This window comes from Gracilinanus agilis, chromosome 2 (assembly GCF_016433145.1).
Source record: "Gracilinanus agilis isolate LMUSP501 chromosome 2, AgileGrace, whole genome shotgun sequence".
In the NCBI taxonomy this organism is placed as follows: Eukaryota; Metazoa; Chordata; class Mammalia; order Didelphimorphia; family Didelphidae; genus Gracilinanus; species Gracilinanus agilis.
This window is the reverse complement of record NC_058131.1, coordinates 221,811,882-221,829,183: the sequence shown is the minus strand read 5'-3', so window position 1 is coordinate 221,829,183 and position 17,302 is coordinate 221,811,882. Positions and strand designations below refer to the sequence as shown.

General features: G+C 35.8%; 1 long non-coding RNA gene across 1 annotated transcript; it reads left to right on the top strand.

The window, feature by feature from the left end:
* The first annotated feature begins 357 nt into the window (after positions 1 to 357).
* Positions 358 to 14,350, top strand: LOC123235724. The gene is made up of 3 exons (XR_006505400.1): positions 358 to 440; positions 10,741 to 10,743; positions 14,340 to 14,350. It is a non-coding gene; the product is annotated as an uncharacterized LOC123235724 (long non-coding RNA).
* The last annotated feature ends 2,952 nt before the right edge of the window (positions 14,351 to 17,302 follow it).

The window sequence follows — 17,302 nt, the reverse complement described above, 5'->3', positions numbered from 1 at the left end:
CTAGAAAGTAAGCTGCCCCCACTACTATATGTTTTTAAAGAAAAAAGTGCCCTTGATTATACTGACATAGAGAGTAATAACCACTCTACCTCCACAGAAGATAAGAAGTATCTGTATCATTTTTTAGTGCTTGGACTGTTAATCTGGTTACTAAACAGGGCCCTTGATTAAACTTACATATAAATATCAGTGACCTCACTGAAATGGATGTTCCCTACAGTCATACAGATTGCAAACCATCCATAAATGCACATCCTACGTGACTTATCCACAAACTTGCATAATTTTGACACAAGATTGACTCATTATGCTAGAAGTCTTCATTTTCTTTTGACAAATAGAAGATGTCAGAACAATAGGAAGACAGCATATGGGCTGTCTCTTAATATCTCACTCTTGCTCTGTGACCAGTTCATCTGTTGTGTGTATACATTTCTTTGGTGATATCCTTTAGTTTTATTAAAATTCCTGGCCTCTTCACACCTGCCATATGCTTCTCCATTGCCCTCCAAGTGATTATTTTTTAATTCTTCAGAGACTATTATATTACTGACTCATAAAAGACAATAATACTAATAGAATATTGGCATTAAGAATATGTATCTTTGTTTCTAGAACTTTGGGGAAATTAAGGGAATTTAGATACTACACCAGCAGTGTCAAACTCAGGTGCCAAATAAAAATACAGTACGACATAAAAAAAAAACTCTAGAAAGTAGATGCTTTATACCCATTTTGCAGGTGAATAAATTGAGGCAAATGATATTAAGTAACTTGCCCAGAGTCTAAGGTCTAAGACTGGATTTGAATTGAGGTCTTCTTGTCTCTTGGTCTGATGTTCTCTCCAGTCCACCACCTAGCTATCTCTATTGAGAAAATGAATCTTCTGCTACCAGTACCCAGGAGAGACCATATTTATTTGAAACCAGGAATTTATTTCAGGCTTAGTAAAGAGTCATATTTAAATTTAACCTTTTTCCCCTTTGTTTTTTGTTTTTTCACCTTTGGTTTTGTTAAACATGAATATAAATATAATATGGGGAACATTCTATAATAAATGCTTTCCATGTTCCATCAGACCTTCTGGTAATATGACAGAGAATAAAGTTTTATTCAGCATCTATTCCAGGTTATACTCTGGATGGATGCTATGAAAGAGAAGGAGAGAGGGGGGGGAGAGAGAAACTTAGTTTATTTAGTAAAGGAAGCAGAAGAGTAAATGTGATTTGAATTAGAATTAGGAGAAATCATTAACTTATAAAGTCTTTGTGTATTAAATGTTGTGTGATTTTAGTCAAATAGAATGTGACACAGTGTGACACAGTGGATTTAGAAACAAGAGATTGGATTTTGCACTCTAAATTTGTCAAATTCTGACCATTTCCCCTTGGGCAAGTTATTTGACATTACTAGCCAGTTTCCTTTTATCAATTTTTATCTATTCCTCAAACCTTCATTGTCTTCAATGAAGGTTTGAGGAATAGATAAAAATTGAAATTCCTTTTAGCTCTAAATGTGTGATTAGTTACTTCTACTTATGACTTCAGGTTGTTTTTTTGTTTTTGTTTTTTTATATATGTATGTTTGTATGTGTTTACTTCTATAAACTAAGGCATTAGATTAGATGCTATCTATATACACTTCTAGCTCTAAATGCTAGTATTATGAAGGATTAGGAAATTTGTGTATATATTTCATACTTGGCAACGTGCACATTTATATTTGTTCTGAGGATAATACAGTGTACACAACACTATTCATATGAATAAAGCACTGAGGGAAAGAGAGAATAAAACTGATATAGAGCCTCAGCATCATATCCCACCTGCAAGAATTTGTTTAAAATACTGACCATTTGGTACCATCTGTTGAATTCAGAACACTAAAGAGAATATTATTCAGCAGAACTCTATTTTTGTTAGCCAAGGATGAGAGATGTCTCTGACAGGGATCATTTAACAGGACTCATTTTGCAGGAAGAGCTCCATCAGGGACATAGAAAAATTTCCCCTGACAGCCATCTACCACATTAATTTGAAACTGACTGAGCAAACATAAACACTTATTCATTCATGCTCGCATCTTTATGATCCAAATCATAAAGCCTGGACTCTAACTTTCCCAAGTAAGTGTCAGTGTCCACTCTATGAGGTGAATCAGAAAGAGAACATACTTTATGTGAAAAGGTAATACGACAAAAGGTGTGGGGGAAATATTGGTGCCCAGGCATGAGATATGTCACCATAGCAGCAAACTAAATCCTAGTGGCTTGAACCCCTCAGAGATCCCTTTAATGGGTGATGAGGAGTAGGTAACAGAATTGTTTTTAATATATTTACAATCTGAATTTACCTTTTTTTAGTGAAAGTACACTACTCACAAGCAATAAAAATATATCTGTCAAAGTAGAAAACCAATAGAAAATCAGAATAAATGACATAACATATGTGGACCAACTTTTGAGTGCTTGAGAACTCATTTGTTCTGGCCCTACTAATTGTGTGATTCCTTCCCCTTCCTCTAATTCTTTCATTATAATTGTTGTGGGAGTGGAGGTGGTTGTAAATTTACATTATTTTTTCTGCGCATAGAGTCCACGTTTTTCTAAAGTTTGGGGATCATTAGGCAATCTTATGTTTGTATTAAATATTACAGAAGGCTTTTCTGGGTATCATAAAAAATAACTTGGTCATATCATCCATTCCCATACCACTTTAAATGATACACTATTGGCAAAGTCTTTAGCACAATTCCTAGAATATAGTAGGTCTTTAATATATATTTATTTCCTTCCTTTTCCCCACTTTATTTTCTGGGACTGATGTGGGAGAGATTTGAAGTAAAACCCTGGATCTGGACAGGTATCCTTGTTAGGAATGATGGACTCCAATAGGTAGCTTAAAAATAAAAAGAGATTTATTCATTTGAATGTAAATCAAATGGCCAAAAGAGACAGTGTGTGCAGGTGGGATACTGTCTCCCAGAGGAGATGGAGTTTGGAATACTTATACCTTCCTGAAAACAGGGCCTGCATAACTAGAGATGGGATGATGATGGTGTGTTACTGGGTCTCTGGAACCCAAGATGGGTCATGAGGTTATGTGCTATGACTCAAAGTCAAAAGGGGGTGAACTGTTCAATTTAGGGATAATCAGATGCCTGGTATATAAAACAGATGCTTATCAGAAGCTGGGAACTGGGAGATGCTATCTGTATTCATTGAGAATGAGGGGAAAGGCAAGAGGGTATCTTCCTCTCAGCTCAAAGTCGCCTTCCCTTAGCACTGCAGGAATATAAGGAAAAATGAGTTCTTTATGTACTCTCTGACCTAGGACACTTTCTGGGGTTTTGGAGTGTCTAGGGGAAGCCTGGACCACTATATCAGTATTACAGGATAAGCACATGGTAATTTCTTTGTGTAAAATATGCTGGCAAAACTAGTCTGAATCAGCCTACCTCAGTCTAAAGAGCACACACTGCTTAGTACCAAAACTTTAGAGCTTTGCAAAGATAATTGTTACCTTCTCTCAATATGACAGCCATGCTGTAAGATACAATGATATTCACAGCACTGTGGTCTGGAGCATCTGATGAATGCTAAGTGCTATAGTTGGGGTACAATGATTACTCCTGCAGTCACCTCTGCCAGCTGTGTCTTATAAGTAACTGGTAAAGCTCAATGGTAGGATACTTCCTCCTCACTAGTAGAAACCAATGTATTGCACCTATGTTAGGGGCAGAGGAAAGTGTGGAGAGCAGGGGAGAGGAGAGTGTGAGACCCTTCAGGTCTCTTCAGGCTCTGCAGTAGCTTCTGAAGCTTCTGGCACTTCTAACTTCCAGCTTTAAGAGAGAAGATGGATGATCACAACTCTTCTTCAGATTGTTGACTGGAAAATAAGACTGAGAAAAAAGTGACGAGGAGTTGAAAGGCTCTATATGTCCCTGTCTCTTGTGTGAGATCCTTCTCTGTCTCTGTAATTTATAATCATTCCCAATAGGAAAGCTCCTTCACTTTGTATTGTCAGTTGTATATTCTCTTATATTAACTTTCTCTGATTTCTGTTTTATCTACTTAGATAATTGGTTTCTTTGCCACTTGCTATGTGTGCTTATAATGGAACTGAGTGGGAAAGAAGTGAGACATGGCTCTTCTCCCTCCTTCATGCCAAACACTGATATCCCCTTGCTAGATGTGAAGAAGAAGCCTCATGCCAAGTGACAGATGTCTATTGAAATACATTATTTTTGCAAGAAACTTTCTATTTTTGCTGATCTTGGACATTTCCTCTCTATCTTCTGGTTTGCTGCATGATGACACCCCCAAACTATTCCCCATGTGGAGAACAGTCCTTGCTACATATAGTTTAAAGACATATTTTATAAATCAAATCCTTTTCATTAACTTAATAAAAAACATGTATAATATGTATCTTGAGAGATGATAGGTGCTTTGGCAATATGATCTGCATTTTTAAAAATTACATTCGTGATAAAGGGAATTCCCAGGGAAAGAAACTTCTTCCAGTAATTCAGTTCAATGTTTTCTCTGCAACATAGAATCTTGGAGAGTTGGTCTTGGTTCTGAGGCTCACCATATGCTCATAGAGCCAGTAGATAATAGATCTAGCCTTGAACCTGGACATTCTTATGTCTGAGGGCACTTCTCTATCTACTATACTACTGATGACTCTCAGCAAATTCCATATATTTATGATGGTTCATAATGGATTTATGATGATAATGATGACAAGATGGTAGAGTGTGATAGATGATTTTCTTAGTGTTTTAGATTTTATTTTTAAAAAGCCTGAACTAGTTTAAAGGCAGTTGACTTCCAATGAAGAAATAATTTAAAAGAAAAAGTTCATACATTTCTTACAGTAGGAATTTAAAACTCCCTACATATGTTTAGTCAAAATATTTCATCAGTTTTACCTGTAGGATATTATAAAAAATAGCTCATTCAATTCATCTCGGCTATTCCTAGGTGAAGATCTGCATGAATGAATTTGTTCCTTAGATGTTTACAATGCTGGGGTTAGGGTTATTCCAAAATTCCAAAAAAGTTCTTGCTTGCCTCTTTCTCAAGTAATTGCCTAGGGCTTTCTAGGTAAGGAAATGACTCATAACCAATGAATACTGATTACATATATAGAAGAACATATTTTCTTCTGTCTCTTAAAGCAAAAAAAATTCACCACAAAGATGTTTTCTTTCTGCCTACCTTGGGGCAAAAACAACTGGAACTGAATGTTTTACATATTTAATTTCACTAGCACAAAACTCTTTTCAAAGAATAGTTGTTTAATTCCTTTTTTACACCAAGACAATTTCTAACTTTATTTCTAAATTCAGTGGCACAGCAGTAAGAATATTTTAGAACATTTCCCAATATCATATGAGATCTTTATGAAGCTGAAATAAAAATGAATAGATATGTTATGAAAAAAATGCAACCGTGAATGTGAATGAGTTCTTTTCAGAGTTGAAGAAACCCTGTAACTGTAAGCTAGGGACAAATAAGTACTGAGTAGAAGGAGAAAATGATCAATAACCAGACTGTTTTGCAGAAATGAGAGTATGGTACTGATTGTTCCTTCATAAAAGAAAGCAGCTAGGTATTGAACATGAATTAACCAAGATATTGCAAAGGAAAAACAAAAGGGAATCAATTACATAATTACTAAGAAGGATAATGAGACACATGTGCGCTACAGCTAAAGAAAATTACAGCACAGATGATCAGGAGTGAAGCCTCAATCAAAATACTGATTACATAGTAGTAAATATCACCCAGATCAATGAATCTGTATAAAAAGTTAACAAATAATTAAGCATAATTTTAAAAAATAAAATAAATTTTCACCATTTCCATGTTTGCATTTGTTCTGATACCTATGTTATTATTATAGGTTAACATACCTATGATATAATTTCTATACTATTTTTCTCACCAATGCTAATTCATCTCTCCATTCCTTAACACATAATCTTCCTGAGTTTTTGTGGTCACAAAAATTTCATCACTTGATGATCAACCTGTCAGCCCAAAATTTAAAAAAAATACAAAGACTGCTGTAACAAGGGTCTTTATTTGAGAGAAGGGAATTATAATTCAGGGCACCAAACAGCATCAGAGTACAAGAATACCCAGGAGGAGGAAAAGGCGAGAGTTTAAACAAATTTCACCAAGGAGAGAATCTTATGGAAGGCACAGCCTAGCAAACCTGTTACATAAGCTGTTTTGCAACATAGAGAGTTGGGGAATGGTAACATCTGCCAGAAGATTGAGCTTCAGGTGCAGAATTTTCAAAAAGTAGAACCAGTTTTTTACTGGCTTGGACCAGCTGGACCAGTAGTTCCCAAACTTTTTTGGCCTACCACCCCCTTTCTAGAAAAAAATATTACTTAGCCCGCTGGAAATTAATTTTTTTAAAATTTTAATAGCAATTAATAGGGAAGATAAATGCACCTGTGGCCATCACCGTCCCCTGGATCGCTGTAGCACCCAACAGGGGGCGGTAGCGCCCACTTTGGGAATCACTAAGCTGGACTATCCTCAGGTAGTTTATCTCTCTGGGATGTGGGTGAGGTCAACTCATTGCTAGCTGCATTCAACATCCATTGGTGTTCTAATCTGAGCAAAGAGAAAATGGTAAATAACGAGAACAAAATTAACTTTTCAACCAATTCTTGAAGTAATTATAATTTGCAAGGATGTATGAGGGCAAGGACGTATCACAGTGGTTAAGATTTCAGTCCTGGACATCCTCTGTTGTTTAAATCTTGCCTTGGGTACTTACTAGTTCTGTGACCTGGAATAAGTACCTGTTTTCCTCAGTTTCCTCATCTGTAAAATGAGCTAGAGAAAGAAATGATAAACTACTACAATATTTTTTGCCAAGAATATCCCAGATTGGATCACAAAGAGATGACAACTGAAAACAATTAAATAACAACAAAAGAGTATAGCAGAATTTTACACAGCTGGAATTACCTTCAAAAACCTGAAGTTATCTCTGAAATATCAATATCCACACATCCATGATGTCATATCCATATTATGGCTTTGTAAGCCAGGGAAAAGGGCAGGATCTGTGATTTCATTGGTATACGGAATTATTAGGAGAAAAAAAATACAACAACCTTCTAACAATGAAGGTTGGTATAGTCTCCACAATGTAAAGTCTTAGGGAATTGACTCAAACCTGAAACCTTCTGCGAGGTGATTCTAATAACACTAAAGGCTGGTGAACATAATTTAGTCCTTGAAATTTCTCAGAACCTTTTTGGTTGAGAAAATAAGTTAACTGACTTTCTCAGTTTCTCACAGCCAATATATGTCAGCAGGAGGGCTTAAAGCCAGGCTTTCTAGATTCTGAGACCAGCTCTCTAAACACTCTTCCTTGCTGTCTATCATCTAAATACTAATTAATATTAATGATAATATAATTAAATTTATAAATCACTAAGCACATTATAAATATTATTTAAATTTATTCTCACAACAAAACTATGATAGATACTATCATTTCCCCTATTTAATATGAAAGGAAAAGGACATGGAAAGAGGTAAAATGACTTAACAAGGGTCATAAAATTATTAAGTGAAAGATATAAGTTTTTAAAGTCAGGTTCAGTGCTCTACCAATAAATATGTTTCTTGATCTGAAAGCTATATGTACAATGCATGAATTTTCAAAATTCAAATATACATATTTTAAAAATAGGAAAATTAATGAACTTCACTGTTTATATTCCTTCCACATAAAAATATTTGATTTTATGATCTCACATTTGGGAGGGATGTCAGAGGTCTTCTAAAGCAGCTTTTATCCAAACACAAAGTCAATATCTATATTATATTAGTCAATAATCTTGATGGATAATCAGAAAATTGACAAAGAAATCATTCTCATTATCCATTTATGATATAAACCTATTCTAAATATCTAAAGCAGAGAAAAAGAAAACAGAAAACTAAATTCAAATATTAATGAACACTGACTCAAAAATAAATTAAAAATTGGGAAAAATGGCAATCAGAATTTTTCCAGAGAAAAGGAAAGAAGTATTTTTTTAAGAGGGTACCATAGGGACTTCTGGATTAAGATGGCTGCAGAGTAGAAGCAGCGTGCTTAACCTCTCCTAACCCACATATACATGACTCCTCAAGAGGACACAAAAACCAAATCCAGATGAACGAGAGGGACCCCACAACAGGGTGCAGCATTGAAGGAACATGGGATTGGGGCATTTCCATGCTATAAGGGGGTGAAATAGACATATATTTGCCTTTACCTGGAATAATTAGAATATCAAGGGAAACAATGAAAAAAACGTGAAGGAAGGTGGCCTAGCAGTACCAGATCTTAAACTATACTATAAGTCAGAGGTCATCAAAATGATGTGGTACTGGCTAAGAGACAGAAGGGAGGATCAGTGGACCAGACCTGGGGTAAGTGACGTCAGCAAGGCAGTCTATGATAAACCCAAAGAGTCCAACTTTTAGGAAAAAAATCAGTATTCAACAAAAACTGCTGGGAAAATTGGAAAACAATATTGGATGAGATTAGGTTTAGATCAATATCTTACATCCTACACCAAGATAAATTCAGAATGGATGAATGACTTGAATATAAAGAAGGAAACTCTAAGTAAATTGAGTGAACACAGAATAGTATACTCTTCAGATCTATGGGAAAGGGAAAATTTTAAAACCAACCAAGGGTTAGAAAAAGCTACAAAAGGTAAAATAAATAATCTTGATTATATTAAATTAAAATGTTTTGTACAGACAAAAAGAATGCAACCCAAATCAGAAGGGAAACAACAACCTGGGAAAAAATCTTTATAACAAAAAACTCTAACAGAGGTCTAATTAATCAATTATACAAGGAGCTAAATCAATTGTATAAAAAAAATCAAGCCATTCCCCAATTGATAAATGGGCAAAGGACATGAATAGGCAATTTTCAGATAAAGAAATCAAAAGTATCAATAAGGACATGAGAAAGTTCTAAATCTCTAATAATTAGAGAAATGCAAATGAAAACAACTCTGAGGTATCACCTCACACGTAGCAGATTGGCTAAAATGACAGCAGGGGAGAGTAATGAATATTGGAGGGGATGTGGCAAAATTGGGACATTAATGCATTGCTGGTGGAGTTGTGAACTGATCCAACCATTCTGGATGGCAATTTGGAACTATGCCAAGAGAGTGCTAAAAGAATGCCTGCCCTTTGATCCAGCCATACTATTGCTGGGTTTGTACCCCAAAGAGATCATAGGGGAAAAGATATGTATAAAAATATTTATAGCTTTGCTTTTTGTGGTGGCAAAAAACTGGAAAACAAGGGAATGCCCTTCATTTGGGGAATGGCTAAACAAATTGTGGTATATGCTGGTGATGGAATACTATTTTGCTCAAAGGAATAATAAACTGGAGGAATTCCATGTGAACTGGAAAGATCTCCAGGAATTGATGCAGAATGAAAGGAGCAGAACCAGGAGAACATTGTACACAGAGATTGATACACTATGATAAAATCAAATGTAATGGACTTCTGTACTAGCAGCAAAGCAATGACCCAAGACAATTCTGAGGGATTTATGAGAAAGAATGCTACCCACATTCAGAGAAAGAACTAAAAGAGTGGAATCACAGAAGTCAAACAATGGCTTGAACACATGGGTTGATGTGGATATGATTATTGATGTAGACTAGAAATGACCACACAAATGCAACTATCAATAATATGTAAATAAGTCTTGATAGATGACACATGTTGAAACCAGTGGAAATGCATGTTGGCTATTGGGGGAATGTAAGGGGGTTGAAAGGAAAAGTAAGAACATGGATCATGTAACCATGGAAATTTTTCTAAAAAGAAAAAAAAAAGTGTAGTGTTAAGCTTCCATTTTTGAGTTGTTTCCTTAGAAATTCTTCATATCTCCACATTTTACAAAGCTTTCAATTTGAAATGTCATTTATACTATCATCAAAGTACTGATTTATATGTAAAAAGTGACCCACCTATTTAACAATGACTAATTATACATTTCTGAGGCCCTTCTTTTCTTCCATTTTCTCACCCAAAGTGGTCCTGTGGGATACGGGGAATGAATTATGTTCATTTACTGTTACTGAAATCCCCTTTGAGTCTCAGTGATCAGGGCCACTGTTGAGAACTCAATGAAATTGGTGCCAGATTACTGTTTTGGCAGGTTAATCATGAAGCTGAGCTTAATTTTGTTCTTGCCTTCTACGTCTGTTCTCCTAGTCTTCCTCTTTTCTTCTGTGTAGAAGATTTCTTTTCTTTGGTTAATGTGGCTTTGGGGCCTAAAAAGACTAAGGATACAATCACACCAAAAGCCTTTTGTCTTAGAATTTGTTATTCTGTTGATAATTGGAATTTGAATGTCCGATAATTTGAATATCAGTAGGAAAACAAAATATAATGTTTCTAAAAGTCAGTAAAAGGTAGTTAGGTGGTTAAGTGGGTAGAGCTAGAGTCAGGAAACCTTGAATTCAAATTTGACCTCAGAAACTCACTAGATTGTGACCCTGGGCAAGTCACTTAACAAGGGAAGGGCAAACCATTCCAGTTCCTTTGCCAAGAAAACCCCATGGACAATATGACCCCTGGGATCATAAAGAGTGAGACAGGAATGAACAATTGAGAACAACAACAATGTACTAGGTACTAAAAACTGAATATACAAAGAAAAGCAAAAGATAGTTCCTAATTTCAAAGAACTCACAATCTAAGTCTATACAAATGATATATAAAAGATAAATTGGAGAGAGTCAAGAGAGAGAAAGAGCTAGTATGAAGGCAGTTCCAGGAAGATTTCCTTTTGAAGGCAAGATTTTAGCTGGCACTCAAAGGAAGCCAGGGATTGTAGGAGGTAGAAATGAAGAATGAGAATACTCTAGATCTAAGGAAAAAACACTGAAAATCCCCAGAATATGGAGGGAGAGTGTCTTGTTTGATATAATTCAAGAAATAAGACCCATACTAGAGAATTTTTGTGATAGAGGCTCCTAAAATGAATTTTTTTTCAATTGGGAGTCAAATAAGAAGATACATAGACTTTTTAGTGTTAAACTAAACCAAGTCTTCTAAGAGAAGCTAGGCTATCGACCTATGTCCAAAAATAAAATTAAATCTGAATAGTTTAGGGCCTGATTGATGTTCCAAAGAGCTTTTTACGAGGATGAGGATTGTTTTTGCAAAATGCTTCCCTTCTGAACAAATCTCTAAGTAAATAGCAGATGCTTTTTTAAAAAGAAGGATAAAAAATTAAAAACGAAAACAGACCTTCTTCTGCTACCTCAATAAAGGTTTTCTTCTGTCTATCTCTTCGTCCAATGACTGAGTATATCAGGTTACTGTTTTTAAAATTTTAAATGAACTTAAACAAGAAAATTAATCTGGTATTGGAATTCTAATTTATTAGTTTTGTATTGATTATGAACTAGTGCTAATGGTCATGTATAATAACAAAAAAATAAGAATGAACTACAACTTTCTAACTATTTCTAAAGCATTAGCACTTCTTTTTTTTCCTTATGACAGAATAAAAGAAAGCCCAGATTTAAAATTACACACACTGACATTTTATTTGACCTTTGACTTTGAACAAGTCATTCAGGGTCTCTCAGTTTTCTCATCTAGAAATTTATATAATAATAATCATATGTGTGAATGAAGGTCCAATATGAAGGTCTTTGTCAAATTTAATGTGCTCTATAGATTGCAGCTATATTTTCATGCTATCATATTACTTTACAAGTCCACTAAAGAAAGTACACATTTCTAGTGGTGCTTAAACTTTTATCTTGGCTTTGTATTATTTTTATTTTATATTTTTATGATCTGTTACTTTCCATCTACTGCCAGATAGATCAGGTTGTTAATTTAATTGCTCTTTTAAAAACTCAGTAACTCCACCAATATTAACCATCAATTCTTAAAGCACTGAAGAAAGCAATAATTCAATATTTTTTAAGTTAACTTCAAAAACTTTAATCCCTCAGTTAAGCTTTCCTATATGCTTGAGTTCCTTGAAGACGAAATATACCATATTTTATAGCACTTTATAATCTAGTAGAAGCTCGCTACATGTCATATTTTATCCCAATCATAATTTAAAGTATATAATGCAAGTATTATTATCCTAATGATGAGGAAACGAAAGTTGAGAGGTTGTGACTTATCCAAGAACATATGACTAGATGTTCCAGAGTCAAGAGTAGAATGTGGTATACTTCTTCCAATTTTATTGTACTGTTCAATATATCATTCTGCCTTACAAGTTAGTGTATAAAACAACTATAAAGGCTAACTTTACATAAAACCCACATATTTATATAATTCCTTTTCAGAGGAATTATACAAACTAGGGGGTATTGCTGTTAGAATTCTTATTTAATGTATTTTCTAATACCTGCCCCAAGTATATTTTATTTTTAACTTGTATATGATAAATTATAGTTGGTAAACTAACATATAGGAGCACCAATTCATATTGATTTCCTATGCTTTGGTATGAGTTTTCCTTTGACCTTCTTGTTTTTGCAGGTTTTTTCCTTAAGTTGAAGTTCATTTTTACCTTCATTAAAACTTGTATTAGCAACCTTTACTAAAAATCTCTTTAACTATGCAGAAGCTCATTAGGAGCTGTGGTACTAGAAGTTTTACACTGTCTGCTCTATTGTGATTCCCAAATATTATTTTCATGTGGACATACAAGAAACAGTTCTAATAGCTAATCAAGATAAAAGAGATCTTATCAATCTTCCTAAGATGAAATAATTCCAAAAGCTTTTCTGATGCTTCAGAAGGAACACAGAAACTCAAATCTCCCAGATATGTTTTATTGTCTGTTCATGTGGCCCAGTGAGACTTTGGTTGTTCAGTGTCAAGGAACCTGGGTAGCTTCACAGAGAAAGTAAGATTTTGTGCCCCACAAAGATATTGAGGAAGATGAGAATTTAGCCTGTGGGATACAAGAGGTGGCAGTGATTCAGAAAATATGCTAGGGAGTTTGAGCCTGAGTCTGCAGGGAGAGGAAAAGGACCAGGAAGGAGTGTTCCTCTTGTAAACTAGTGAAAATAGAGAATTAGAGAGATTTGAGAAGATGAAGAGTGGCAGTCACAAGTGTGGATTTGTTATCTGAGGAGAAAGCCTGAATAGTAATCAAAAAAGTGAAAGCAGGTAAAGTTTAATCAGCTAGTTTGTAAAATAATTTTAAAAAGAATAGTGAAGTGAAAAGTAGAGGCTATAGTTGGACTCTGATTTGGTTGCTAACCCAACAATGAAAAAAATCTATGAGATCAAATTTTATCTTCTGCTACATATTTCCATCATGAACATTGAAACCTCTCTTATTTTATTTTTCAGATGCTTATACATGAAGAATAAGAGCATTGTAAATAGTCTAGCTTAGTGATGGGCAAGCTACAGCCTGCTGGCCAGATATGGGGAGGGGGGCGGGGCTGAAATGTTCCATATGGCCACAAGACATTATTCCTAATCTGATGAATACAATGAGTAGGATACAATACAATGAAACTTCAAAAGAGTTGCCTTAGAAACAGACTGACAGATTAGCATTTCCTTTCCTTTGGCCCCCTCTTTAAAAAGTTTACCTGTCACTGGTCTAGCTGATTTTTTAATAAGCTGATGTGAAGGACCCTGGTATGTAGAAAAACTCAAGTGAGCTTAAATTTGAAATTAATTAAAAAATACATTCAATTAATGCTTACTTCAGAGGTTGGGGTTTCAGTGTATTTATTCCTATAGATATTCCCTCTCTCACTATATAGTATTGTAGACCTGATAAAACATACAACTGCCAAAGTAGTTCTAATAACGGAAGTAGAAAGATTAATTTGAGAAAATGCACAGAACCTCACTCCTGGGGCTTTCAATGAACAACAAAATACAGCGTGTTTATATATCTTTTTTTAGAGAGTGGGAAGGGCAGAGGCCTTGAGCTTGGGAAAGAGACATTAGTCACAGTCTAAAGTGGCTAGAAGTGGGGGCAGCTGGGTAGCTCAGTGGATTGAGAGCCAGGCCTAGAGATGGGAGATCCTAGGTTCAAATCTGGCCTCAGACACTTCCCAGCTGTGTGACCCTGGGCAAGTCACTTGACCCCCATTGCCTACCCTTACCACTCTTCTGCCTTGGAGCCAATACACAGTATTGACTCTAAGACAGAAGGTAACGGTTTAAAAAAAATAAAAATAAATAAAATAAAGAGGCTGAAAGAGGCATAGACATGAGCAAGAGGCTAGGGTACCTGAAAGTAGCCTAGATACAAAAGGAGAAACTAAAGGAACAAAAAAAAGACAATTAAGATTATATTATATTGGCTTTTAAATTTGAAAAATAAAATCCCTGAAAGTAGCCTAGATACAAAAGGAGAAACTAAAGAACTAAAAAAAGACAATTAAGATTAGATTATATTGGCTATTAAATTTGAAAAAAAAAATCAATTCCTAAATATTTTCACTTTTAAAAAATCACTAATTAAAATAAAACAATTAGAATTATTGTGAAATTTTAAGATGAAGAAGTTTCTAATGACCTTTGCGATTCTTAAAATTGCTTTAAAACATTAAGATTATGGAATCGTGATACAGTCCTGCCAATAATTTTGCAATGTTATGGCCCCAAAAAAGTCAGTGTGCCCTGAAGAGAGCCTATGCTTTCCTCCACCTTATCAGAGTTGTATCCTGCTATATTCCAAACATGTTTTCGAATTCTCTCAATGGAATCTTTTCTTCAGGGAGGTTTGCTTGCTTGATTTTAAGGTTAACTGTCATGGCGGCAGTAATGGCGGCAGCTTGTGGTATTAGAAAGAGGATACCTTCTCCTTACTTTCAGGATCTAGCTGAGGTCTGGTACTGTGCAGGACGCGAGCCCACCGACTCAAACTAAAAGAAAATGAGACTGAGATCCCCAATTTATTACTCTTACCAGCAGAGGGTCTCCGCACCAGAGATGTAACGTGGTTGGGAGGCATCTTGCTGAGCTCAAGGCACATGTTTAAGTATAGTTTCAAGGAGGGGGCGGGGTGTCCTGGTGCTCCGTAGGGGCTCACACTCTAACAACCAATCAACTAATCCTCTCCGCCTCCGTGCTCGTGATCACTTCCCTAAATCCAGTCCTGACCTTCTGTGGTACTCAGGAACAGCCCTCAAAACCCAATCAGCCTCATACACACCTCTAGCGAAGTTGCAGGGTGGATTTGGCAGGGTAGGGGGCGGGGCGGTGTTCCACTGGTTACCTGATAAGTGCCCAAGAGTTTCCATGAGTTACCCCATAACCTACACAATCAGGGGTTTCGAACACAAACATGACCTAAAAGGAAGGGGGAGTGTGGTTGGGGACTTTCTGCCTATTCTAGCAGCACACTAGCATGAGTCCCCTTCAATAACTAAAAGAGGCATTTGCCTCAACTCTGTGCCTACTGCAGGTAGCAGTAAGTCCTCTCTTCTCAGACCTCAATTCCCAAAGCTCCTGTTTTTTGTTTTTTGTTTTCCCTAGTTGAACTGTTTTTTTGTTGTTTGTTTTTGGTTTTGTTTTACTTTTGAAAGAATGAATGCTTGGCTTAGTGACTGAAGAGGGATGTTCATCCTTCTTTCCAGGGGGAAGATTTCTTAGTTTAATGGCTTTCTTTATTTCCTTGGATTATGGGAAATTTAGTTTGCAAAGAAAAGCCACCAAGGGAATCTATTGATAAGTCTTATGCATTGCTTTATAGACCTAGAAAGATCAGCAATTTAGGAAATGTCAGTAGGCAAAAAACAAGAAACAAATCAAAACAAAACTTTTTTTGTATAAGGATCTTTTTAGTTTTAATGATGGGTAATAAAAATAACCCTGTAATTATTGCCCACAAAATGAGAGACTCTTTGATAAGGATGAACTTGTTTAAAAATAGCCAGCTCTGAAATTGAAATGTAAATTATGTTCCTAAATTGAATATATATGTATATATATATATATATGTATATATATATATAAACTGCAGTTTATTAGAATGAGATTCTGATTTTTCCATACAAGTACACAAAATTATCACAAGAACAATCATGCCTCCAAAGGTCAGTCACCCAATGACAACCCCCATTGGTGAATTCATTTAGAAAACAACCCATATTTGTCTATATATTAGGTCATGTAGGAAATACCCCTTATTTGGAGAGAGAGAGATTTTCTGATCATGTTTTGACCATTACCTAAGAGTCACTTGATGACCTGAGCTGAGTGAAGGTATTATGTTCAAACTCTGGGAAATGTTGGTCTCACCCTTGATTGACAAGGGAGACAGTTGGAGACATCAGAATGCTCCCAGATGCCATGAGCCAAGGGCAAATGTTGGTTGGCCTGAGAGTATAAATACCCCAATAGCCATCTGGAAGGGGCCTTTGATCATTGATCTTTGGGGTCTTGGTCTTTGACCGTTGATCTGTGGGTCTCTGACCTTTGGTCATTGGTTCTCTCTGAATCTCCCTAGATCTTTAGGCATCTGAATAATCATGGCTATTTAGGTATCTGGGCCCGGGTGGTCAATGGGAGGAAGGAAGTCTAAGAAGAAGAGGGTGGTTTTTAAGGGTGGTAACTTCCCAAAAGCTGTGAAGGCTAACACATCACAAACTGATAATAGGAAAGGTGAGAGGAAATCATCAATACAGCTGCATCCACTGAGCAGACTACCATCTCTGGTTTGGCAGTGGCCAAGCTGAATCAGAGAGGGTTTATAAATATAAAAAATAATAGCTCCAGCTTTATAAATCAATAGCCTCCAGTCCTGAGGGATTATAGCTTATAGATATTAGCTTGACAGGGTCTCCAATCCCCAATCCATATCCTCATTATCCTTTCCCTAATTAAGATCATAGGTAAAGCATTTAATAAGTACCTTCCTGAGTGGTCATTATATCATGACCCTTGGGGAGGGTACAAACACAGTCAGACAAACAACGTGATCCAAGGCTAATCAGAGCCCAATATTAATAACTGATCCCTCAACGCCAAAGGATATGATGAATGATCCTAGGACAATAATGACATTCAAGTAAGTAAGCCTTTAAGATTTAATTATAACAAACTTAGGGAAGGAATAAGGTTGAACGAAAGAGGTGTTAGGAAAGTTCACTAAACTACTGATGATCAGGTTTATCAATCAAAGGGTAATCAGGTTTGAGATTGTCTGTTGGAGAGGTTTCTCCTCTCTGTGGCACCCTGGACAGGCCAGGTACCTTTGGCCTTAACCAGATTGAA